At 40.6% G+C, this 26,639-nt stretch overlaps 2 protein-coding genes across 3 annotated transcripts in view; one reads left to right on the top strand and one right to left on the bottom strand.

Annotated features, from left to right (window-relative positions):
* The window catches only part of LOC145995417 (trans-1,2-dihydrobenzene-1,2-diol dehydrogenase-like), a 43,806-nt gene extending 37,626 nt beyond the window's left edge, over window positions 1–6,180 (bottom strand). Inside the window, exon 1 of the mRNA XM_083131993.1 lies at window positions 6,113–6,180. The gene's annotated coding sequence lies outside the window, so the exon portion shown is untranslated. The remainder of the gene's footprint in view (window positions 1–6,112) is intronic.
* Arf6 (ADP-ribosylation factor 6) overlaps window positions 1–26,639 on the top strand; it is a 54,308-nt gene that overhangs the window by 8,443 nt on the left and 19,226 nt on the right. Inside the window, exon 2 of one of the 2 annotated variants that reach the window (XM_083131994.1) lies at window positions 12,906–13,019. The exons of the other annotated variant lie outside the window; for it this stretch is intronic. The gene's annotated coding sequence lies outside the window, so the exon portion shown is untranslated. The remainder of the gene's footprint in view (window positions 1–12,905; window positions 13,020–26,639) is intronic. 2 annotated transcript variants of the gene reach the window in all.

The raw sequence follows: 26,639 nt of genomic DNA, 5'->3' as shown, positions 1-26,639 counted from the left end.
ATTGGGGATTCCACAAAAATTCTTTCACCTAAATTGTAAAGTAAATACAATTTTTGAATATTATATCTTGACACACATTGTACTTTAGGCTTTGTTTAATATTGTGCTAAATACATAAGAATTTTTATTAAGATTACTTTTTAATATCATTTAATGCAAACTATTTTTTTATCTCCCTGTCTCTTAATCGCCCATCCTAATTTTTTCATCAGACATTCTGAGCTGCCTATACTGGGTGAACAGAAACTATAGGGACAAACTTCAGGAGGTGATTCCTGACAAGTAAAAGAACAAAAAAGTTCATATCAACATATGTCCGGAAACGCATATTTTCTAAGGTAGATGGCACTGAAGAACGACATCATGCTCTCGTAGCAACATTCACAGTGTGCCTTTTTGTGTTGGACAATCTGTGATTAGAGCTACGTCGAAGCACCATGGTCCGTTATTCATACCAGGAACAAGCCGAGATGGTCTTCTTATACGGTCAAGCAGATGGAAAAGGTTGAGAGGCTGCAAGGATTTATTGAGCCACGTACCCGGACAGACAGCACCACCCAAACCACAAAATCTTTTCAGCCATTTTTTGGCGTTTGTGTGAGCATGGGTCCTTTCATACAGGGCAGCCGTGGCATGCGGGTACGCCAGATTTGGAGGAACATGTGTTACACGATATTGAGAACAACCCCAGTACAAGCTCCAGGAAAGTGGCCAGTTAGCATGGTGTAAGCCAAGCGACAGTGGTGTGTATCCTGCCTGAAAACCGCTATTATTCCTATCACCAGCGGATTTTCCTCCAAGGGAACGGTTTTGTTGCTGGTTTTTGCAACAGGCCACCAACATATTGGGATTTCTGTCGTCATTCCTCTTCACCGATGAAGCGACCATTGGTAGAGATGGCATCGTCAGCCTACACAATCGTCATCTGTGGGCTACAGCCAATCCTCGGAGAATGGTTGAATTGTCTCATCAGCAACAGTTCAGCATCAATGTTTGGGCAGGGATTATTGGCGACCACCTACTTGGACCATTTGTTCTTCCACAATGCTTTAACGGACAGACGTATCTGGATTTCCTGCAGAACACTCTTCCTCTTTTGCCTCAGAATGTGCCTTTGGCAATATGACACATAATGTGGCTGATAAATGATGGAGCGTCAGCCCACTTTCGCATTATTGTTCGTCAACACCTCAACATCTTCCCCAGAAGATGGATCTTACGAGGATGCCCTGTGGCATGACCCGCTCGATAACCAGACTTAAACCCACTTGGTTTTTACTTGTGGGGGCATCTGGAAAGTGTTGTGTATGTGAGTCTGTTCCTGATGTGCAGACCCTTGAACGGTGCAACTTGTGATGCTATTCGGGTACAAGCTGGAACATTCGAACTAGTGAGACTAACCATGATGCGACGTGTGGACGCTTGCATTGCATCGCATGGAGGTCACTTTGAACACCTGTTGTAACATGGATGAAAGTCATGCCATGTAATGTGTACCAGTACATTTCCGGACATGTTGATATGATTTTTTTTGTTCCTTCACCTGTCAGGAGTCAGCTCCTGAAGTTTGTCCCTATAGTTTATCTTCACCCTGGGGGAGATTAAAGGGGAGGCAATGCATGAAATTACCTGTTGAATTAGTCATTTGTTTTTCTAAAACTATACATAAAAATACATGGTTTTTGATACACTTTTTTGAAACCGTATTTAAATGATAGCTTAACACCATTTTGAGAAAAACAAGAAAAACTTTAAGGTTATAGGGCAAACCTGAGGGAACATACAATCGTTTTATAACCTAATGTGTGTCACTCAAAGTGGAGCTGCATTTGGTGTATACATAGATTTTGAGAAGCACATAACTTCTAAATCTTTGGCCAATCTCAATAAAATTGACATTTTTGGAAAGTTCTATAAGTGTTCCTAATTTCATAAAAATCGAGGATGGTAGAGACATTTTCACAAAATTCTGTATGATTTGACATGGAATGAGCCTACATGTTGCAAGTGCTTGGCTAGATGTTATATAGGACTGAAATAACACTTCTTGATACTTAGTGCATTTACTGCAGGATTTTAAATAAACATAGTACAAATAAGTGGTATTCAGTGGACATAAACTGAAGTCTGAATTAGTGATTATTTTGTGAAAATTTGATACTTGAACATTTATAAAGAATGTTGATAATACTATGCATTCCCACCAATTAACTTGTGTTCTTTTAATGCAATGTTCTAATAGGCTTGTGTATTTGCAAAATTTAAGAATATTGAAGCATCTCACATAGCCGACAATTTAACAGAAGTAATTTTGCTGAAAGGCCTTTACTCTCTTCTAGGACCACATTTGGCATACTCAGTTGTGGTACTATGAACATGCTAAATAATCTCGCCTTTCAAGCATCCAAGTTCAAGTCCTTCCCACTGCATGAATACTTTTTCTTTGCTCCAACTAATTTTTATTGGCAGTGTTTGGTCTAACTTTTGTATGCTGAATGATTTTCACATGGGAGGATGCAGGGGAGAAAAGACTTTGGAAATGGGTGTGAATTAAAATCAGAAGTTTAAAAGGTGTGAATGTATTAAGTTTTAAGTCATTGAAGTTATTGTGCTGCAAATTGCCCCTGGAAAGTAGCTCCCTAAAATTATAAATTGTACACACAAATTACATTTCAGTCATAGTAATTTATCTTAATTATTGGGTGGATATTGCAGCAACATGCTAACATCAAGCTGATGAGTTTTTTTTTTTGGCAGGGGGGATATGTGCTGTTCTACCCTCTTGGAAAAAAAATACTTTCCTTCCCTTTCCCTGAAAAAAGACTCCTGTGGATGACCATGGGCATAGTGATCAATTGATATACACATTGAACTCATCAAAGATTATCATTTGTTTTCTTCCTTATGGAAGGTTATAATTCTATTTAGTACACTCTTGTTCAGATAAAGTGATGCATACTTCAACTATACAACCTTATAAAATGCACCAGTTTATATGAACAGGAGTGTACAAAGAGATATGGGATTAAGGTTACAATGTGAGGATAACAAACTATAGTGATATGTTTAGTATTATGACAAACTTCTCATTTTTAGCATTTAATATTAGGAATTAACCAATTTGAAGTGAGCATCTCTGCGATCAATTTTCATTTGGAATATGTTTGTGTAAATGTGTAATGGAAATGTATACGTATATAATGGAGACTGAGGCTGTGAACAGAAAGCAGCAGGCAAGAATCACAGGTCTGAAGGTGTCTCATTAATAGAACATATAGGCATTTACCTTACTGTTTGGCACAGTCAGATGTACAACATAGACAACTCTACGTACAGAAAACAGCAAGAGCAGGGGAAACCAGGGCTGGCTTGGTAGCTCAGTTGGTCGAGGTATGCTAGAGACCCAGGTTCAAGTCCTGGTCGAGCATGCATTTTTTGCTGAAATTTCTACATAATACAGGCATTTGCCCTGCAGACAGGACTCTCCTATCCTGTGTGAACATGAAGAATGTGTTGTGAAAGGATGCAACAAAATATGAGGTTCAAGTGGAAAGCATCATCTACCAAGGCAACGATGCGCAAATTAAAATTAGGATGAACATTTTATTCATTAAATTTACAATGCAGGATATTCAACTAAATTATTAAATATGGTTTTCTCAATCACCAGAAGACAGTAGCGATGGGGCTTAATCTACTGACTGCATGTCACCCTATGAAATGGTGCTTGGCAGGCCCTGGCCTGTATGCAGCTTTTAGACTAGCATGTAACGAAAATTAAATGCAACCTATCATCCTCGAGTAGCAGATACTGTGTTCTAGTCTGTAGGGAGTTTTCCATGTGTGAGACCTAGGCTAGATAATCTAAGGTCGGAATTTTTCCGGCGTTGTTCTTGTATAACACAGCTCTGGAGCTCACCCAGTCTCAAATAAATGGGTACCTCAGTACAACCCTTGGAGATAGAGATGGTCGGAGTATGGTGCTGATCACATCACCTCCAAAATGGCAGAGACTGAAATGTGTGGAACCCTACTCCCACATCTCCCTATACATGCCTCATGCAGGGTGGCTACTCACCAGAAATTCCAGGAATTGTGTGGAAATTAGACTCCAGGAATTCTGCGTGAATTTTTCTCCATAAACTTGAAAAATTGCTACTTTTATTAATCCAAATCCCATTGAATTTATACATATTTATAATGCCCTGAGGCAAGTGTTTCACAGTTTTGTTTTATTTTTTATCGAGGAAGGAAAAGAGAGCTGTGTGCAAAATAAAGCAGAATTCTCTCGGTCAGTTTACTTTGTTAGTGTCCTTTGTAGAGCAATCTATCTGACAGACAGAAGATTATTGCGAGATAAGATATCTTGAAATTGATTAGGTAAATTTGAGTTTGAAGTTCTTATACAATTAACAATTTTCCGCAGATGAGTATATCCTGTAACATTTGTGACTGTGTTTGTACTTGTAGATGTAGTTTCGAATTTCAGTATGTAAAATGGCAAATGTAACCTGCGTGGTGGCCCTGAGTGGAGCCTTTTTTGAAATGTTGAATTCTTTACCTTATCCGCACAAAAATGGACGGGAAAGCACTATTCTTGCGAAAACATACAAGCGTTGCGCCTTTTTTCTAGTTTGCTTTCAGTTGCTTACACAAGTCTGAAGTGATCAGTTCCCCCTCGGTTTAACTCCGTACCACGTGTTGGAGCGTTTCCTACCCTAAATAATGGCACGCCAACCATGGATGTGGAGGAAAAAAGAATAGAACGACCGTACGTTGTTCGAAATGCAAATTGTTTGTATGTAGAATCCATTGCAGTATCCATATAAGATGTCAGTTGTCAAAATGCGACGGTCAGTTCCTTTTGTTTCCTGGTGGAGGCACATAGTGGTTCGGATTCCACTTTAAAATGTAGGCCCAGTCCCGATTAGCCTTATTGTGCATAAAGTGGACTCAAAACACCAAATCAATCAATCAATCAATCAGTTCCTTTTGTTTGAGTTAGTATGTCTTTTTTTGCTTAGCTCCTATACTGTTTTATTGATTTGAATTAGAATTTTTGGACACATAGGCCCTGTTAATATATTTTAATATATTTGTGTGGGTTGTCAGGGGCAGTAATCCATAAGATTGAATTTGAGAAAACTCCACCATGGAGGCCGTAGACTTTCAGTTGGGCATGGAGCACTGACAGAATAATATGCAATGAATATTTTTGATTCTTTGATTACATTAAATATGAATATACAAGTGTGTAATATTGATTGATTTATTTTACTTCGCTTTTTGTGCTACTTTTGGCTAATTTGCGAAGATGGGAATGAGTGATGAAATTGATGAATGGACACTTACAAACATCCATGTCCAGGCCGGGATTCGAACCCAGGACCTCTGGCGTCGTAGCGTGATGTGCTAACCACTCCGCCAAGGGGGCCGGCAAGTGTGTATTATGTCTGAAATACTGCATTGTCACCTTGTAATCAAAGAGTCCCTCACGGGTTCGATACCCGTTGTAGGCACATAGTAGTTCGAATCCCACTTTAAATTGTAGACCAAGTCTCAATTAGCCTTTCTGTGCATAAAGTGGACTTAAACACTAAAATCAAGTCCGAAATACATGTCTAATTAGTAACAGGTCATTTCAGGTGCAAGAAACGCCCCGATCCACGTACTTTTCGTTTCGACATACATGCCTTCTGGTCAGATGTCAACCAGCAAGGTGTTAGAGTTTCAGCGTGGGCAATTACATACCATAATGAGAGCTGTTTGTACGGTAATGGACTTAAACAACTTGACCCTTGTTTGAAAAAAAAAGTAAATAGTTGTCTCCTGAGAAAAAAATAGGCTAGCGCCTATACTTCGACCCGGAAGTCTGTGGAGCAATGAGAAAGACTAGGAGAGGGCGAGTGGGCGGAGCAAAGCAGTGCACGCTGCTACAAACGGCTAGTAGCTGCAGCCGTGTTTTCCCCTCTCATGCGTTCATTGGTCAAGCTCTCTCGAGTCCATACTTGCGCAGAGACTTGTTTGCGTTCGCTTGCTCCAGAGCTTCCCCGTACAGAGTATAAACTATTTTTAGTTTGTCTACCCCTGCTCGTAAATAATTTACCAGTACCTATTAGCGCTCTTAATTCAGTTGGGTGCACAGAAGTGAAGTAGGTGAAGAGAACAACTCACAGATTCGTAAATTCTTCATTTGTTCAAACTCCTCTACACTTGCGTTTGTATTTTCCAAGCTACCTGGAGTGGCGACAACATCTCTGTTCTTGTTGCTAGACGATGTTTAAACTGGTATGTAAGATGTTTGTTGATCGCTCTTAACGATAAATTTTCAGAAAATAAACTCGGTTTACCATTTTCCAAGTAATAGCAAGCCGTGTGAAATCGCTACGTCCAGAGATAAAACTCAAAGAAAGAAAATGCTCCATTCAAGGTATGATTCATATTTCTGCCGCAAAAATGCGTCGAGGACAGACAATCGGGTTGTCGTTCCTGTTGCCGACCTTGGTTAACGTGCAAATTAGTTTCCAAAGGGGATTTCCGTGTTGCAAAACATGACTAATTTCCGGCATTTCCTATAATTTTTTTTTATTCTGATTTTTGGAGATAATCTAATTTGATGAGGGTTCGAACTTGAGAAGCAGCAGGTATTCGGCATTGCAGCTAGGTAATCCCTCAACCCTCCCCCCCTTTTAAAAGTATACCGTGAAATTACCTACTTCATCCTGACAGAGAATTCAAATTGTCTGTCCGGATGATGAATCATCGTGGTTACTCACTCTCAACTATCCCACGAAGCGGTTTCTTTGTGGGCAGTCGCCACTCTTGTATGTTTACACTGACTGCAACCACGAGGGTGGACGTCTGACCGCTACACAGGAGACCCATGATAGGTGACTTCGGAAATTTTTCGTTCATATCTATCTCTGCATGATCAAGGACCGAGGCTCACAGTTCCTTGTGAGTGGGTGTCTGACGGGAGTAAAAGTGGTGCTGATCACATCACCTCCGCTAGAACGTGCCTACCATTACCTAAATGGACATTTACCTGCCCCCACGGTACGTCGCAATACACAGAATGAACTTTACTTTTAGTTTTTAGATACCGGAGGTAAAAAATAATGCAATGCATTTTCGCACAGAATGTTAATTACGAGAGCTGTCAAACTTATAATTGCACATTCTGGAGTCTGCAACCTTTCTGCCGTTGCCATGGTAATGTGACTCCTTCAGGACGCCAAGAACGAGCAATGTGGGGGTGGGGGTGTAACCACTTATACATAGCTTTTACGCGAGCCTTTTCTTCTCCCCTTCTCCATAGGCACATAGTGAGATATTCCATAGCGTGAACGCGGTATACGCGACTGGTCTTCATCCTTCCCTATGCCTTTTAATGAAGGACAGATGCACATCGCATGATTAGTCTGAGCATAAAGTGGGCTTGAAACAACCTTTGAGAAACTTTTAGCTTCCAGCCTCTTGTGCCCATTGATGAGAGGCTGAGTGGTCTGCAGAGCTGGTTGTGAAAAAGAAGTCGAGAACACCCGCGTTGCAGTAAGGAGCCTCTTAACGATTCCCCCCCCCCCTTACTGACGAGTCGCCTCCTCCACCCTGAAGTAAGGAAAATTGCTTCTTCTTTCCGGCCTTTTATCTGTATTTTTTATATTTTTGTTTACACATATATATTTATCATTGTACCTTTCCATCTTGTTTCATTAAACCGCATTTGGTTCAACCTGTCACGTTTCCCGCGCTTGCCGTTGGCGTTCCTATCAGAAACCACGCGGCGTTGCCGCTTTAGCAGACTCCGCCAAGGGGGAAGGCGAAGCAAGGCTGGCATTAATTAATTAATACTCGCGTATTCCAGCACCACGCTTACGAAACGAGCTGCTCAATCAAGACACAAAGCAGGTGGGAGTTAAACTATAACGTGGCAAGAGCGTCTGCGTAAGCGTCTCTCATGTTTCATTCAAGTTTTCTCTCTTATTTTCTTCTATCTGGCGATCTTTATTTATTTGCTCTCCTCTCTTCCCCCGTGTGTGCGTGGGCATCTCCGATGGCGTAGTGGTAATGCCGAAATCAAAAGGTTCCGGATTCGATCCCCTGTGGAGGCATTGCTCGGTGGTTGAGATCTCGCTTCCTTTTGGATCATGCCGTGACAACTCCAGAACAGCAGTCAATTTTATGTACAGACACTAATCAAGAATGAATCGTAACTTTCACTGGGTTCTATTTAAGGATGCAGTTTTTCGATTTTGAGCCACCGATTAGGGAAAGTTTTCCAAGTTGTAATTCATTCTTCATTAGTCCCTGTACCTAATATTGACGCCTCTTATCGAGCTGTCACCGCACGAATCTAAACTCGAAACTAAAAAGGAATTGAGATAATTTGAGCGAGGAACGTGTCGAGCTTTATATTCATGATCTTGGCAACTCGATTCAGACTTTGGGTTCGTCGCGGGAGAGTCGCAAATACAGGAAGATAAATGCAATACCTAGATCTGAATTAATGCTGACAATTTCTCTGATGCGTGTACGGGATTTGAACACAAGTATAGAAAAAAACCGTTGGGAAAATAAACTTGCAGAAAACTAAGCCAGAGTCGTACCAGTCGTCAAGTCTCATTAGTCTGCAACTTATATCGTCTCAGCGTTACGCTATTGGGAATAGAGTTTGACATTTAAATGTAGGTTCCACCTTCCACTTCAACCTTGAGTATGCGCGATGGCCCGGCTGTTTCTGTTCGTCCTAAATATTGTTGCGGGTGGAATTTCTGCTCCAGTGTGTATTCTTAAATTGTCAGTTGGTATTTCCATTTTCTTTGCACGTCATTTTTGAAAGTGCTAAATTTTTTACTGATATATTGCCGACCTACATGGCGGAGTAGTTATCACAACGCGCTACGACTCCTGGGGTCCCGGGTTCGAATCCCGGCATGGGCATGTATGCATATATGTTCTTTGTAAGTGTCCCTTCATCATACCATCACTCATCTTCATCGTCGCGATTAGCCAAAAGTGGCAGAAAGGCGAAGTCAAATCAATAAATATTAACGGGTATATCCTTAAATGTGGGTTTGTGACATTCCTTGCTTTTCCTTTCATCTTCGTTGCTTTTGTCTGTATTCATATATCCATATTAATATGTATCTTAACTACATAGCTGCTGACGAATTGGTGGCAGATTAGCCTATGGCTGAACCTCGCCCGCTAAATATAAGGGCAGGTAGTATCATTAAACTTTTCAGTTCGTGTCAGTTTCATCCATCCTTAAATTAGATGTACAATCTTTGCGAGCGCGGCGTATATTTCTTTCTTCGAATTGTACGAGGGTAAAGATTCTCATGTAAACGAAAACTAAATTGCCATTATGGTGCGATCTTGTGAGAACGTTCACATTGTAAATGTGTATACAAACTGGAGCTCAACTTCGGAACGCATGGCTTTTTAAATCACACAATGAGGTACGTAGCAGGCTTGACAAGTTATGTTTGAATCCGACAATAAGAGTTTTGTTCCACTTTAACCGTATTATTACCGGACAATTATGATGCATTTTTCGACCTTGAATTGCTTGTCTGGTTACGTGTGTTATATTAATACAGGGTGTTGCAAATAAGTCACATATTTTGTTTATGATAATCACGAAGTCAATCTATTAGTGGCAATCACGAGCCTTTCCTCTGTGCTTGCATGTACGATTCCATTTTTCGAAGGCTTATATTGCCGAAACGATTAAGAAATTGGGTTCCGCAACTCCCCTTACCCATTTAAAATTTTCGAAGTGTCCTGGGCTCCCCATCAGGAGTCACCACGAATTTTCGTGTGATGTATTTAGTTACCTATTATTCTTAGTTTCGGAAGTTTGATTGATTGATAGTTCAATCGCTTTTCTGACACTTTTGGCTAATTACGAAGATGAGGTTGAATGGTTATAAGATGAAGAACGATCACAACCACACGGGCGACACAACACGACCCCCACAGAGGATTATACTAGCTGTGAGTCCAGACACTAGAGGCTTTTGTAGTCTGCGAAAAGCAGTCCAGGGTGTACTACGTGGAAGGGAGGTTGACATCGGTATCTTCGGAAAGGGTCACCCCTAAAATTATTTTCAGTCATTCAAAAATAATGAATGATAATTGATAAACAATCAGCTCAAATCCGAAACATTCACTTGTAGCAATAAATGCTTTTCTACTTAACACAATATTTCGTTAGCAAGTTTTGGAGTCTCAGACCTTTACGAAGTTACTGGAAAAAACATTAAATAGTATTTGGCTGCCCATTCAAAAACCTTTCACCAAAACCAAAGAAGTGTTTCCTACAGAAGTTTTCAAATTAGAATATTTTTCACATGAGGTGTACCTCGGCTCCCTTTACTATTTGAAATTTTCGTGGAGGCTCCACATAGGTTCAGCCCGTCTCATGCGTTTTGGTAAATTAACGTTGACAGCTTTGCAACTTATTATCACTCCAGAAACTGTTAGCCTTTTGTGAAGTTAGGCCCACCCTGTCAGAGCAGCAACGTTGGTTTAGATGAACTTCAAAACTAAGGTATCTTCAACCTTGTTTTTAGCAACGTGAAGGATCATGTAAAGGAAAACCATCTCTCACCACAGTTTAAGACGCATTCTTAGGGAATGTTGTTTACGACGCCAAATTCCTTTCTGCGCATAAACAGGCAATTTCCCTTTTGGGTTACGGCAATTGATTGAGACTCACCATTGTCCGTGGGAATGTAAATAGCACATTCTGGAAGTTAATGGTGGACTGCCGACGTTATCCGTTCATGGGAGTGATGCTTTCCTATTGTACGCCCTTTGCCAATGCGAGTTGCTTTTTTGTCTGCTGTAATGAACTTTCAGTGAAGCCAGTGGCAAGTTGGAAGACAGAGGATTCCCAAGCAATAGGTCCAGGAAGGCATGGCACTGTAGATAGGATGTGATCGCCACCACACTCCAGCCGCCTCTTGTTTATAATTTATTATCAGTCTATTAAAATCTAAGTAAAACTATAGCATTTCTTTCAACTCAGCTAAAATTAATTTCACTCTCCGTCACCGGCCTCTTCTTGACTGCACCTAAGCTTTATCGTAATTCAATAGTAGGGTCGTTGGCAAGTGCGGCACGGGGAAAATAGCCTGGCTGCTCATCCATCCGGAATTGAATTACAGAACTTCCGGCTGCATGGCGCTAACGAAGGTTAACGCATACATACATGTACTTGGAGCAATTTCACGGCCACGTACTTTCAATCTTGAAATTTCTACTATTTATACCCACGGCCATCTACCCCAAGACGCACTCTTTCCACGTGAGTGATCCTGTGAAATTTTATTTACATTACGATTTCCCACCTGCTTTTCTCTTCCTAATATCAGAGAACATGAACATTCATTTCCTGATATTTTATTGTATCTTTTTGGTATGTTTGAAGTAAATTTTGTTACAACGTCTCGATTTTTTACAACAACGTGTATAGTTTTGTGGGTTCAGACGTCGTTGCTGGACATTCGGAGTGAAGCTCCACCCTCGATAATCAAGGTGTTCGGATATTTGGATAACGTATTAATACGTAACCGTAAGCGAGGTTCTTAAATCCTGTTAAATATGTAATATCTCGGAACCATTTTATTTTGGTTTGACCATATTTACCCTCCCGCTCTCGCTAAGAAACATTAAAAGTAATTATTTTTTTTTAGTATAATTGTACATTGGTGTGACTCAAGTGCAAGAGAAAAGCATGTCATCCATATACATAGTGTAGCCACAGTACTATGTGATCGTGATTCAATGCCGAGCAAGGTGTTCACAATCGGGAGGGCGACCGTCATGGTCATGAGGTTAGACCTCACACTCGCCTTCCGGAAGGCTTGGGCCGAAGTCTGGTAGAGTGAGAGCGTGGACAAGTTGGGAGGTTGATTTAAAATGTACACCTCTGATGCCGAGTGATGCATATTTGCCAAGGTAAAAAATCTATCAGCATCGCATGTCTTCTCTGCAGGACACAAAGAGGAACGAAGGCAGGGTTAGCATTGCGAAGGCTAGTTTCCATGCGGAAAGGTCAACTCCTCGCTGGAAAATAAAAGTTGAGTTCCGCGGTATATGTAACACGTAAACTTTTCAATTGAAGCAATGTCCTTGTAGCTTTGCTTTGGTCCTGTAACTTGAGTTTAAAATTTATATCATACTAGGTCCCCGATTGACGAAAATTTTACCAAGTTTTCCTTCATTCAGTTGATAGGTGTGTGTGTGCTTTAGATAAGGAATTATCAATGTAAGATAACAAGAAATATGTATTAAGTAGCTAAATGAACACATCAAAAGCAGGATGATGATAAGTTTGTGGTAAGTTAGAGAATCCGACTATTTTTTTTAGAGCAAGATATTCCAACTATGTGTGTATTATTTAGCATTCCTGATAAATCACTCTCCCTGGCTCCCTTCACAAACACAATTTTATCAAATGTAGAATACACAGTTGTAAGATGTTTGATTTCTCGCTTACAATTGTTACTATTAAGATTATGGAAGCCAGTAAAATTATTTGACCGTGTTAGGATGCAATGTTAATTGAACATTATGCATTGCCTTGAGCTTTTTAACACTACGTTTTAAGAGGACGCCTTTTCTTTCGTCTGCAGGTGAACAAGTTTCTTTTTGCTGGTGGTGGGGATCGAGCTTCCTACAGACCTCTGATTTTACTACAAATCTGTCGCGGTAACCAATATTCCACAGCTCCCCCCCCCCCTTCCTGAATTCTGGCCGGATTTTAGAAAAAAGTATAGTTTAAAAACTCACTGGACAATGAATAATGTCCGTTAACATTGCATGCTAATGTAGAACCATTGTCAATAACATTCAGAGAATTACTAGAGCGTGTGTTTGCATTTCTCCTTTTCCAGATTGTTGTTGTGGTGTCCTTGGAGAGCCAAAAAGTGGGAACGAATATGGTTAAGAGGCATCGTCCGTATGGGCCCTTAATTTTAACTGAGAGTTGGCTGTACTAATAGTAGAAGGTGAGTAGAACTCTTTCGATTCCTATCGCTATTAATGCAAGAGGTAGAAAAGTGACGTAAAGTAATAGATAAACAAGAAGTCCCATTGCTGGTATCGAAAGCACCGGTAAGAAAGTCATGTGCGTTGTAGCAACCTGTAGTGAACGTAAGAAGACCTCAATTACCGAAAGGAAAATAAGAACATGATGTTAGCTTTCGGTTTACAGGATGGTGAAGGAGATTCAAAAGAAGAGAATATGTCAAATTGTCATTTGTTAATTGAAATCAAATACAATATCATGTTTTCTGAAAGAAGTAAGCTAAAATTCCACTGGCAACAAATGTGGCCATCAGCAACTTTTCTTCACCTGTTTCGGAAAATGCTGTGCTGGTTGGGGAATGTGGCTGAAAATATCTTCCGAAGATATAGAATATGCAGACTCAACTAGGTGAACTGGGCATATTTCAATTCAGTTCAGTTCGAACTGCATGGTCAAAATTACTCCTAAAGTACTCATAGATAGCATGCTTAACTTTTAACGCCAAAAAATGCACGTCACGATTCCCGCTTATCTTGTAGCACGTCACAACTTCCACTTAGTTTCTAGTTTCGAAATGTCGCAGGAAGTCACTAGAGCTACCATCCTAGTCAAATCGGAATACTAACGAACTAAACTGCACGTAAAATTGACCTAAAACACACTTCCAAGAAATTATATTTACAGAGGTGCGGAAACTATATTAGATCGCAGTAACTTTCTACAGGAAAATTGCTTTTTCGCGATCTTCTTACCCGAAATTTAAGGATTCCTGAGCATATACTTTTTTCTTTACTAATAAGGCATTTTGGTTATTTGTACATTAAATTAGCGTTAGCGATTTGGGGTGTAAATTCGTGTGCAAAATAAAGTGCCGAGTGTGGTGTTACAATCTGGGTCATTCAACGTGCATTTCTTTGTTTTGTAGATTTAAGGCTAGATGTAAACTAGATCTTTATCGTTGAGTTGAAAAGGAGCGCATAAGATCCAACTTGTCTACGCATATTTTTGTCCTGTAATTTTCCCTCGCAATGTTGTATAAATCTATACAAGCTGCCACGAAATAAGGCGACGGAGCGGAAATGCCCTGGTGTCAAAATGCAAAGCGAACGAGGGCGAAGAACCGCGAGTTCTTCCCAAGTTGTGGCAACTTTCAACCTGTAGCGTTGGCAGTCCAACTGTTAACTCCCCCCCCAAACGGAAATATCCCCCCCCAAACGGAAATAGGCCGTTGTCATCGAGGATCTTTCCAACCAATATTGGTACCATTTTTGTATCATATATTACAAGCACACGTACATTATCGTATTGCTTGGAATAAATCCTGTGGTGAGCACCGATTTGGCAACAGCACAAATTCTGCTGCAGTTTTTGCATCCTCAGCTAACATGTCAATCAAATTTTTCGCAACATCCCTCCCCCCCCATGAAATTATTCACAGTTCCAATTTGGTACTAAATTTGTCCTCACTCTCCTAAGATTGTACATAGACCCTCGTAGATCGAAGGTGGATACATCCTGCAATTAGTAATTAGTGAGCATTTACTTTTTTATATTGCTTGTTGGTGGAAAACTGAATTTTAAGGTCGGAGAGGAATTTTTTTGGCGTACGACGGGGAAATTTCCCTCTGGGCCAGACATCACTCCTGTGTTGCCTTTGATTGTGACTTATGGTGTGGCTGGAGCCTAGGAAACACGTCATCCCACTCCAAAGTTTATCTATGTGAGTGTCCTGTGTGTGTGCGTGTGTTTCTGATTGCGAGAGATAAGAATTTTGACACGCTGAAGACTGAAGAGTTCTGTTTTGTGGGTTGTCAGTTGCACTTTGTTAACGTGTTTCTTTTTCAAGCTAGATTTCGTCCTTTTGCACTTTCGCACAGCTTGTAAAATCAAGTTTTTAGCTCTACAAAGCAGGATTTAGCTCCAAATCTTATCTTTTTTATGTAAGCATACTTAGCTTTATTTTAATCTAGTGTCGGTAATTGAGAGATGTTCATTTCCAGAACTTCGTTTCCCTCGAGGTAAATCACCTTGATTCAGACCTTTCACTCTGCTCATACATTATTTTGCAATTTGTCGTAAAGTTGACGTGGAGAGTTTTGTAAGCAAAAATATATGAGGGACGAATAGAAAGTAATGTCGATATAAATAACATTTCATCAATGTGTGGCAGCACTGACACACTACATACTCTCACTTATTCCTGGTAATGTGATGGCAGCGGAAATTGAATGTCATTTCTCCAGTTAACTTTTCACAGTGTGCGTGTTATGGAGTGATGTGTTATCACTTGGAAGCAGATTTAAACAGTTTTGACATGTGGTTCCTAGGGCAACGTAACTTGATACTTTAGGCTGCGATGGAGTTAGTTTTGCCGTAACTAGAAACAAACTTTGGAGTTAGACTCTTGCTTCACGTGTACTCGAATTCTTAGAAAAATCGAAAAGAAAGGAAATGTACATTTACAAATTGGTCTACGTCTTTGTCTTTTTCGTACACGATGCAGAAACGGGTATCCAAAAGCAGAGGCGTTACACAAGCTAATTGCAAATTGTTTTTATTAGATTATAGATAATAGGAAGGAAGCTAAGCACTTAAAATTATTATTTTTTAATGTAACACTTTCATTGTTTAATCGTGTTGGTGTCTTGGAATCGAGGGACCGAAGACTCGATTTCCGAAGTGTCTCGCTGTAGATTTTTCATCAAGTCTTATTAGCGCGGTATGAAATAAAGTGACTTGCATGTTTGCTATGGAGCAACAATTGCAAACATTCACGTTTCGAACCCATTGAGGGCTAATGCGTGAGAAGTTTTTTTTTTAGTGGTCAGAGCATCTAGTTTCGCCGCCGCTGTTTTCTTCCGCTAATAACAATTATAACCTGTGCCGCAACACCCATGAGGGGCTACCGACTGCCGGCCTCAGCAGAGGTGGGCGATCATCCAACCAGTTACGGGGTGACACGTGGTCAGCACGACGAACCCAAAGACTGTTATTGTAGGTTTCCATGACCAGATTACGCTACTTATTTGTAGCTCCCCAATTTCCTCAGGATGGTGGGTGGCCACCGGTCCCATACACTGCCCGAAATCTAAGGAGGAAAGTCGTAACACCCCCCCCCCCCCCAGCAGACTCGAACTAGCGTGCTTTCCGTAGCCCAAGTCCAAAGCCTGACGTCCACATGGCCATGGTGCGGGACTGCAGTTTCCTCATGTACGTACTATTGGCACATTAAAGAATTATAAACATAAGAATTAAGTCGTGTGTATATGCCTTTCGACGTGTTAGGCGTATTCTCTCTTCATTAGAAATGTATTTGCCCCCAATATGAAAATTAATGAGTTTTACACAACGACGTATAGCTACATAAACTGTAATTTTGGGGAGTCTTATACTTTCCTGCTGCGCTGAACCAAAGATTTCTCTTCTCGCATTATTTGTCTACTTGGAACCTCCATCAACTGAAGATAAATTTCTTTGCTCCCTTGTAGACCGACGGAAATGCTATCTAAGAAGGTGCTGATAAGGTCAGCTGGTGTACATGTGGGGAACAATACACAAGGAGAACTGTGTGCACATATTAGCTGCGGCGTGAAACCTTGTGAAGCCGCAAAAGATTGGTGAAAATTGGATCTAAGAATAATTTCAGTTTTACATGGAATAATGTATTTCCTTGCTTATAAATTGGATGTGCGTTAATCCAAAGCTGTGTTCTACAAGGTGTCTCGGAAGTCTGGAACCGTAGGAATTTCTAATATTATTGTTGTAGAACAATGGGCGATTGTTGACACTTCCATCATAGATTCTGTTCTCAGTTGAAGGGAACCTTTACTGGGGAAGGAAGACAACCGTCAGAACATTGGTCACTAACAAATCCTCATTGGTTTGATCCTTCCAAGGAACAACGTGGACATGGAAGGACAAAATCATTGATCCTTTCTTCTTCGATAAGTCGGTAACCGGTACACGTACCTCAAGTTGTTGCATGAGGAAGCCAGTCAAATTTGGACTATTTGTAATGTTATTAACTTTTTCCTATGGGACACCCTGTATAGACAGGTTAACCTCAACTAGAACGAAATGTGTGGATATAGAAATCGTTGCGCAATGGCATTCTTCCCCAAGATTTGAACCGAGAATCTCTATTTGTAAAGCTCTACGTCCCAACTTCGATATGACTGAAGTGCCCATTCTTAGGCCTAGGCTTTAAACCATGCATTTTCGTAAAGTTAATTTACTAAAGTAGTTTAATAAAATGCATAAAGCATAGGTTGCAAAATCAAATTCGTTGAGATTAACCAGTGAAGTTATACATATTTTTGAAGACTGATCCTTTCGCCTCCAAAGGTTCCGGCTCGACTCCTGACCGTAGCATGGATGTTTTTTTTTTCGCGTGCGTCCTGTCCCTTTGTCAATTTCATCTAATCATAATTTGTTGTCGCCGTAAAGTGACTTAAGAACGACCCAATATAAGAAAATTAACACAGCTCCTTGCTACTGTTGAACAGTTACAGCATAATGCATTGTAAGTGGCCTTGCAAAGTATATATCATTCTTGCTATTTTATTTGTTACTGAGCGGAGAGAGTGTACGTAGCTAATTTCTAAGCTTTGACGACGTGGAGTGATTCTGCAGTGATTATTATATACGTATATATAAAAAAAAGAAATTAAAAAAAGTGTTTGTTTTGGCACGTGCCGGAGTTACTAATGAGGCATGTTTGAATCCCAGAATGTTATTAAATATTTTAAATTCAAGTAAGCATGTGCAATGGTGATTATTGCAATGACCTCAGAATCAAAGAAGTATGCACACGCACATACACCCAATATAGAAGTTTTGCAATCTCAAGGATTTGAAACAGACATTTCATTTAGGGACAGCTTAATATCAGCTCAAAGGCTCAGTTCTTCCAAATGCAATCTGGATTGTTTCATGTAGATTCCATACGCTATTGTCTACACCAACGGTTCTTAAACTGTTGTCCGTAAACGCCCAAGGGGTCCTCGAATGCTTGAAGAAGTGTCTGGTTCTTGCAAACTTATCGCGATCTTTCAATGAAAATAGTATCAATAAGTATAAGTTAGTCGCGGCAATGTTCCTTTCCGCCTATCCATGCGTCATCCCCCCACCCTGTGGCCCTCTGTTGCATCTCCAAGCTGGTTTAAGGCCCTACTCCAGTGGATCCCAAAGTGTGCGCCGGCACCGCGAAGTGTTCCAATATATCCACTCAATGATATGAGTGTTCCAAATATGTGCTTATTTAGTGCTTTTTCACATAAAATGTTTCTGAATTTGAAATGTGTGTTTGTTTTTTAACTTAAAGCAAACAACTTTGTTTTTTAACTTAAAGCAAACAACTTAACCACACTAACTGAGCGTTGCGAGTGTTGCACTAAGGGCGCCGTGAAAAAAAGTTTGAGAACCCCTGCCTACTCGATAGCGTATTTGTTAGTTGCCTTGTGGTCAAGGGGCCCTGGGTTTGATTCCCGATGGAGGCACATTGCACAGTGGGTTGGTCTTATTTTAGCCTATTTGAGCATATGTTATTTTTTCCCAAACTGTTGTAGACATTTGCGTAATTTGCAATTAACTTACTAAACAGATCCCATGTGTGGGATCCCATGGTCCTCCCTTGGAAGCTTTCTTGATGTAATTACTCTAATCACCTTAGAAGACGAATATAGGTTGACACGCATGTCTGTCTTCAGTATATTATGTAATTTATAACAGTGTGAACAAGACATTTGTCAGAAATGTGCATCCACTTTATGCTCAAATAGGGTAATCGGAACTGAACGTATGGTTGTAAGTGGAATTCGAACCACTGTGGAATGTGTTTGTACCTGGGAACCTTTAATTGCAAGGTAACAGCTTGCGATTACACGGCAATCTATGCCATCGGGGTGCAAGGGGTGACCCTTTGTGTCAACCTCACTTCCACTTAGTACACTGTGAACTGCATTGAACAGATTAACGAGGCTCTGGCGACAGGACTCGCAGCTAGTATAATCCTCTGTGGGGCTTATGTTTTGTTCTGTCCACGTGTTTGTAATTGCCCCTTCATCGATATCATCTTCTCACCATTCATCCTCATCTTCGCGGTTAGCCAAAAGCGGCAGAAAATCGAAGAAAAATAAGGCAATCAATCGACTACTAATAACGTTACCATTAAGTGCGTTGTCGTATTCAAACTGTTAACCCATATACTGTTCATTTAACCAAGTTTAAACCAATTGTGTCCACCGTGAACTAGGGCCTTCAGTATCTTTAGCAATTGGAGCGCTAGTCAATAAATATTTTATTGGTGCTGTTAACTCATGTTCTTGATTCGCACGATGTCCTAGTGATCACCCGGGTCACGGGTTCGATCCACGGTGGAGACACATAATGGCTCGGATCCCACTTCAATGTGTAGGTCGTCCCAATTAGCCTATATGTGCATAAAGTGGACTAAAATCAAACTTTCGACCATGGTGCTTGGGACTCCCCTACCTCCCTTCCTTTTCCCGTGTCGTGTGTTTGGTCCAAGACATCACAAGAAGAGTATTCACGTCAACAAGAAAATGACGATGTTCCATCGCTTTCTTTTACCTCGCGGTTGTGGCCGCCGCCAGCTTGTTTTCTACAGCAGAATTTCCTGTCCTTGTTTCTTCTTGCAGTTTCGCTCGACCTCGAACCGTTATATCTAACGGAAGTTTCCCACAACCAGTATCGCATTCTACTTCTTTTCTTTCGGACGACGGCCCAGTGCTCCTAAAGCAAGTGCATTTTGTCATGTGGGGAGTGTTATATTCGTGATCGCAATTATAGAAGGAACCGAAATTGCATTTTATTGTCGCTGCACCTTCTTTTTCACTGCAAGCAAAATCGTGTCTGTGTATACACATACATGCACGCACTTGCATTTCTTTCAGGACAAAATTGAAAATATTTTCAATGTCTTGGTTTGGTTTTGAGTCCACTGATGCTCAAGAAGGCAAATCGGAACTTGACCTACAGTGAGATCTGAATTACTTGTGCCTCCAACGGGTATCGAACCCGGGACACATTGATTACAAGGCATCGCGACGACGTTAGCAATGTGTTGTATTGAGAGTCCGAGCATATGATTACAGTAGCTTTAAGCGTTGAAACCTGTAATTCCAAATTTAATTTAGACGGTATATTTATATCCTAATCATGGATGTAACTTGGGGTCCAATTTTGGGGGAGGGGTCAATATCATAAAAATAGCATCCAGGATTATTAGTTAAATAACTTATTTAGCTAAAGTACACACATATTATTATTTATTACTTTGCTCCTCGGATTCCAGGATGTTAACAAAAGTAAGTAACTGAAAATTCTACTTGCCTCCGCCAAGTTACGCCTACGCTACTCATGATTTGATGTGTCGTCAAAGATATGTTTTGTGCATCAAAAGCTAAAATGCGAAAACAAACACCTGTGTATGTGGCGTTCTAAATTTTCGCTATCAGGATGTTCTTATAGGCCAGTCAAAGTAATGAAGTAAGATGCCTTACCCAGAACAAATTGCAACAAAATCTCTGTTTGCATTTTTTGGTAGATGAAATAGTCCTGATCCACATAGCAAAAGTTTACCTAAATCTGAAGTGACCTTGACTGCCATTTTGATCCGCCATCTTGGATTTTACTAATCTATGTTATTTATTCACAAAAACGGTCCAATCTTTTTTATAATGGATAGATTTTCACGTTCTATACACCGTTAGAATGGTAATTTCATTCTCTTCAAATTGTGCATATTTTAAATGGCGTATGTTAAAATGGTGAAATATGTTTGTTAACTTGCAATTATCCTGGATTTTGTCATTGTTCCCATTAGTATGAAATTAATGATTTTATTTTCAATGTCAATTACAATGTTTCAAATCACTTCAACAAGTTAAGAATTTCACACAACTATATATACACACTATTATATAATGTTCAGTATCAAATCAACCAAAATTTAATGAATGACAGTGAGAATAACAAAAAAGAACGAGTGGATTGATTTGGTGTTTTAAGTCCACTTTATGCACAGTAAGGTTAATCGGGAGTGGACCTACAGTTTAAAGTGGAATCCGAACCACTATGTACCTCCACAAAAAAGAACGAGATATCAGGAATAAATTAATGATAGATGGTGCGTATAGGTGTATAGTAGTGTATTATAATAATATTATTAGTGTCAATAATAAACGTTCATTGTTTAATATGTTATAAAACTCATCATTACTAGAATTCATCGTCATTGTTATCTTCATCTTCGAATTCATGCGGCATACTGTACTTGTGTGGACTGTTGGAGCATGCTGAACCCCGACATTCTCCACATGAAGGTGAACAGTCGAGATTATGCTTTCTGCAAGAACGACGACTTGATGCACGGTCTGCCTTACAGTTGCAACGGATCATTTCCAATACATTGTTAGGTGAAGGAGGTAAATCTGTTATTATTGGGAGTAGTTGTCCATCGTCAATGAACCATCCCTATTCTGTTGGTAGCAGCCGATCGTTTCCCCTCTACACTTGAGTTTGGTTACTGTGGAACTTGGTTGCTGCTGACGTTGGTGGAAGGGACTGCGGCTTAATTGGCAAAGTATTTCGTACAACTTTTTCGCTGAACCGTTTAAATCGGAGCAAATCAAGACTGTCTGATGCTGAACCATTGTATATTGCAACTGTTGCTTTCACATCTCCTTCCACCACAATGGCTGGTCGAATGTAACAACCTGAGTGGCACTGTTTTTTTCTGCGTGATCACTGAGGAACATTAGAGATGAGTAAACAGTGGATGGATCTCCAGGGTTCATATTCACTACAGGCAGGAAAAGAGTGGATGATTTACCTTGGCCAGGCTGTGCTGTTCTCAATTGCACGTGAGGTTGCTGCACAGTGTTCATATCGCTGAACTTCACTATACGAGGAACAAAATCCATGCTGATACAGTGATTCTATCAGGAATCTGGAACCGAAATGGTGATGCATCTGCACAGCCAACCCAAGTTGGAAAGGGGCGACCACTACTCGTGGACGAGCTGCCTGTACAATTGCCTGCCTGACCCATCAATGCCACCTTCTTCTCACGTGTTTCCAAATAACTGTCTGTAAAAGGTGTGGTAAGAACTGCGTTGCACTGTCGATGGAGGTTGTAAGATACACCAAGTATGGCAATTCCAACAGCTTCGCATCATTCCTTATGAGTTTTGATTTGATTTGCTTTATTTTACTTCGCCTTTTGTGCCACTTTAGGCTAATTTGCGAAGATGGGTATGAGTGATGATATGATGAAATTGATGAATAGACATCACAAACGTCCATGCCCAAGCCAGGATTCGAACCCGGGACCCCTGGCGTCGCAACGCGATGTGCTAACCACTCCGCCACGGGGGCCGGCTCCTTATGAGTGTGCCAGCAGTTACGATCAATCTAATCTAAAAGAGATAGGCTCGTTTTTGTGAATAAATAACGTATATTAGTAAAATTCAAAATGGCGGTCAAGGTCACCAGATTTAGGTAAACTTTTGCTATGTGGATCAGGACTATTCCATCTACCAAAAAATGCAAACTGAGCTTTTATTGCAATTTGTTCCGGGTCAAACCACAGATTGACTGGACTATTAGCATAGCTCTGTATCTTAAAATATGTAGTGAACGAATGTGGCTACCCCCACCCCCCAACCGGGTGTAATGACAGTGATGTGCCACCTAGATAGGTCTGTTATATTTGAGAATGCAGCGAGATATAGCCGACTTCCCGTGGCAGAGTGGTTAGCACAACGCCAGGGGTCCCAGGCTCGATTCCCGACATGGGTCTTCTTTGTGAGTGTCCCTTCATCAGTTTCATCATTATCGTCGCGATTAGCCAGAAGTGGCAGAAAATCAATGTAAAATAACCAAATCAATCTAGCAAGCAAGCAACGATATGTAATATATCAAAGGGGAATACCACTAAGCATTCTGCTGAAGTAGCAGACATTGTTGAATAATAGTTGAGCAACCGTTTAATATTGTCAATGAAAGCTTTGCAAACTCAGCCACTCAATGAATGCTACTTTACAACATTCCTAGTGTTGCGTCGGGCCTTCTTTCGCCTGCACCGGTCAATGTCCTTGCAGGGTCAAGGCGGGGCTGACACAGTAACACGGGTCACGTGACTTTTCAGAACCGCAGAAATCGTGATCCAAGGATGAGTACCCACGGCGCTATTTCCGTGAATTCGTCGGGGTTTGAAAGGGAAGCGGTTGCAATTAGAATTCAAGGGTTTCGACGCTGTGGGAGGTCAGTCTCTTTTTAAATGCAGAAGCTTGCATAAACAAAGGAAGCGAGGGTGTTGAATTTGCATCGCGTTCTCTGAGTATGCCACAGCACGTCGCCGAGCCACAAGGTCGAAGAGAATTATGAAATCGTCTATGGGTCAGTCAGCTGTGTTGCGTCGGTGTCTTGAATTGCAGACTTGCTCAATCTTTAATCATTGTTCGATGGTGGCGGGAAGCAGTGAAAGGGGGCAGTGTCCCTCAAATTTTCCATGTTTTATTTAATATTAAAACACTTCCAAATTATGTATTTAGAAAATTACAATCAGTTTATTATTTTTTAGGTATGTACCTACTTCGTATCATATATTTGTTCATCACAGGACCGAAGACCCACTAATGTAGTGGAGTTACAACCTATTTTACATACAGTTCAGTTCAATATAGTTACAATAATGTGTATCTTGCAAGTATTCGAAAATTATTCATTGTAAAGTCTCTTGTTACGTGAAGATAGACCTGTAATCCCACACTTCGTTGTTCATTTTATACGTATGTTGTTGAAATAATTGAATTTTTTTTTGTTGTGCACACACAAACACGCGTCCGGTAGAAATTATATTAAAACGTGTGTTTATTACGTAATGAATATTCATATAGGTATACGAAACTACGCAATGCATAAGCCATGTTAAGTTAAATATGTTTGTGTGTTCAAATCAAGTCGATCATTTGAATCGTTGTATCTTTTAAATATACCTAAATACCTGTTGCTAGAGGAAAGGTTCCTTAAGAATGGTATCAGCACGGTACCCAACAGTTTTGTTTTTGCATTTTTTTAAAATTTTTACATCGCTTTATCCCCACTATCTGCCAGTTGCGACGATAAGGATGCAGATGTGTGGTTTTTTTTTCAATTTCAATGGGTGTAAATGCATTTACGGGGATGTAACATTATTTTAGTATCAAGATGGACATAAATTGCAACTTTTTGAGAAACTTTAGGGAGTGTCGCGAGAAATTTGGAGGATGTTGGTGTCTGGGTTAATAAGTGACTTGATGAAAAATGAAATGCCACTCTGGCATTAACCATGATCGTGTCGGGACTCGAACCCGGAAACTTCGATTGCGAAATCAAAATCAGGCTGGTTAACGCACTCGGTCACGGAGGCGGTACAACTGTTCCATGTGCCCACCGCACAGCGAATGCCGTAGGCTCCTTATTGCCGTTAATGTCTGTTATTTTAATTTCCCTAGTGTTTATAATGCCCACTCTATACGCTTTGAATACTTAGGGTTATTTGTACATGTTCGTAGCTGAAACATTTTACATTCACCCTTCTCCCATACCCAATCACTTATCTCGTTTCTGACGCCCTTGTTGCCAACATGGTGAAGATAATGGTGGATCAAACGAAATTTGCAATAACTTTCCTAATCGTACAAGATATACACACAAACCTGACAGTATTGATAACCATTATCTAAAGCCTTTAGCGACAAACCACACTCAAGATTGTATAAAGTATCATCATTGTAAGTTTTACAAAAATTCACCCGCCTCAATAAAAATTAACTGCTCACTATGTGAATAATCCTGTACCAGTAAGATACTCTTTATAATAGTGAGGTGTTTAACCGAATATATTTATTTATGTAAACATAATACTGAACTCATGCCACACCCTTAAATGGGTATGCAAGCATGATTTAGGTTGAGACTCGTTACAACCAGGCGAGTTACAGTTGGTTGTTTTTATACTCCACTTCCTCACCGCTTGAGGTTTTCTGCCACTTTTGACTAAGCGCGACGCTGAGGATGAGTGATATGATTAAACTGGAAGGAACACTCGCAAAAGACAGTCATGCCCAGGCCGGGATTTGGACCCGGAACCTTCGGGTCGTGACGTGAGTCTACAACTCTACTCGTTTGGTCAACGATACGGCGTCGATCAAGGGGGTCCCGGTTTTATTCTTTGATGGATCCATGTATATTATACAGTAGTTTGTATCTTACTTAGAACTGTGGATTAACCTACCTGGACATAACGTAGACGTGAAATATCTCAAAATAATAATAAATATATTGTTCGTCTAATTTTATTCGCCGACTGACGACTAATTAGTCGATCGTGTCCATCGCTAGAAAAGCGACGTAACATAAAAAAATAATACAATTTGTTACCGAGTGGGGGGGGGGGGAGGTTGTAAGGACTGACAAGTGCCAGTTGCCGTTCAACCGTGTTAGCCACTCTCAGAAGAACAGTGACGCCATGGATCTGTAATGTGGAGGTGATCGCCTTATGCCGGCTCAGCAAGATTGCCCATGTAGCTGCGCAAACTGTCGCACGTCACTGGTAAACAGAAGTAGTGCTGATGTGAATTACTATGGCCGCAGGGTTTCCTGCTGTACTCGCTGTTGAAACCAGCCGGTGCAGTTTGATAACGGTCGCTAAGGGTAACGGTGCATAGCCTACTTCAGCACACGCGTTTATTGCAAATAGAAGATCACGTTTTCATTCTTGTAACCCATTCGCCCGACTGACTTCGTGTTCTTTTTAAGGTGCATATGAAGTGCTGCTATATTTAATGCGTTCACGCAATGCAAATGAAGTTAAACGTAGTCAAACGTTCCGCAGTCGACGTCAAAGATGAAACTTGCCATGTTGACAGATGTTACCAAAGCTGGTAGATTCTCTATTTTACTGTAAGAGACAGAAGTAAACTTGTCCCGCTTGTAGTCATGTCTGTCGATTCATAATTGCAAAATCGGGCATAATGTGCCTAGTTTGCCTCTCCCAGGAAAAAATACTGCGGACGTCCGTGGCTAACAGCATGAAGGTGTGCAAACAGTATACAAAAGAAGTGTGTAATTATGAGTGTTGCTAATTTCATTATTTTTTATTCAGAATTTTCGAAAGTTCGTATATAGGGTGGCCACAAAGTCCCGTTACCCCTATGTAAAGTATAATAAAAGTATATATTTGTTTCCGTTCTAGACCGTACGGTACCACTGACGAACTGAAAAAATGCTGTGAGGCGCGCTTTCACTCGTGTTACGCCAGCATTACTCCGTGAAATGTCGCACAGAACCTGGCTGCGTATTATTATCCTTTGCCATGAGAATGATGGTGCGCAAACTGTTCCCTCGGATAATTAATGATTTATATCACTGAGGTGTTTAGTAAATTCATTGTTATCAATAGAGACTACACAAAAGAATTATCGTTCGTTGTGTTATAGGGGTAACAGGACTTTGTGGCCGCCCTGTAGAAGCGATGGCCCGTATCAGTGTGTGTGTGTATCAGGTGATGTTTTCCGATGGGATGGCATTGGAT

Source organism: Lepisma saccharinum, chromosome 1, assembly GCF_977018435.1.
Source record: "Lepisma saccharinum chromosome 1, izLepSacc3.1, whole genome shotgun sequence".
NCBI lineage: Eukaryota > Metazoa > Arthropoda > Insecta > Zygentoma > Lepismatidae > Lepisma > Lepisma saccharinum.
Note: the sequence above shows the minus strand (reverse complement) of the source record. Positions and strands in the feature narration are given on the sequence as shown.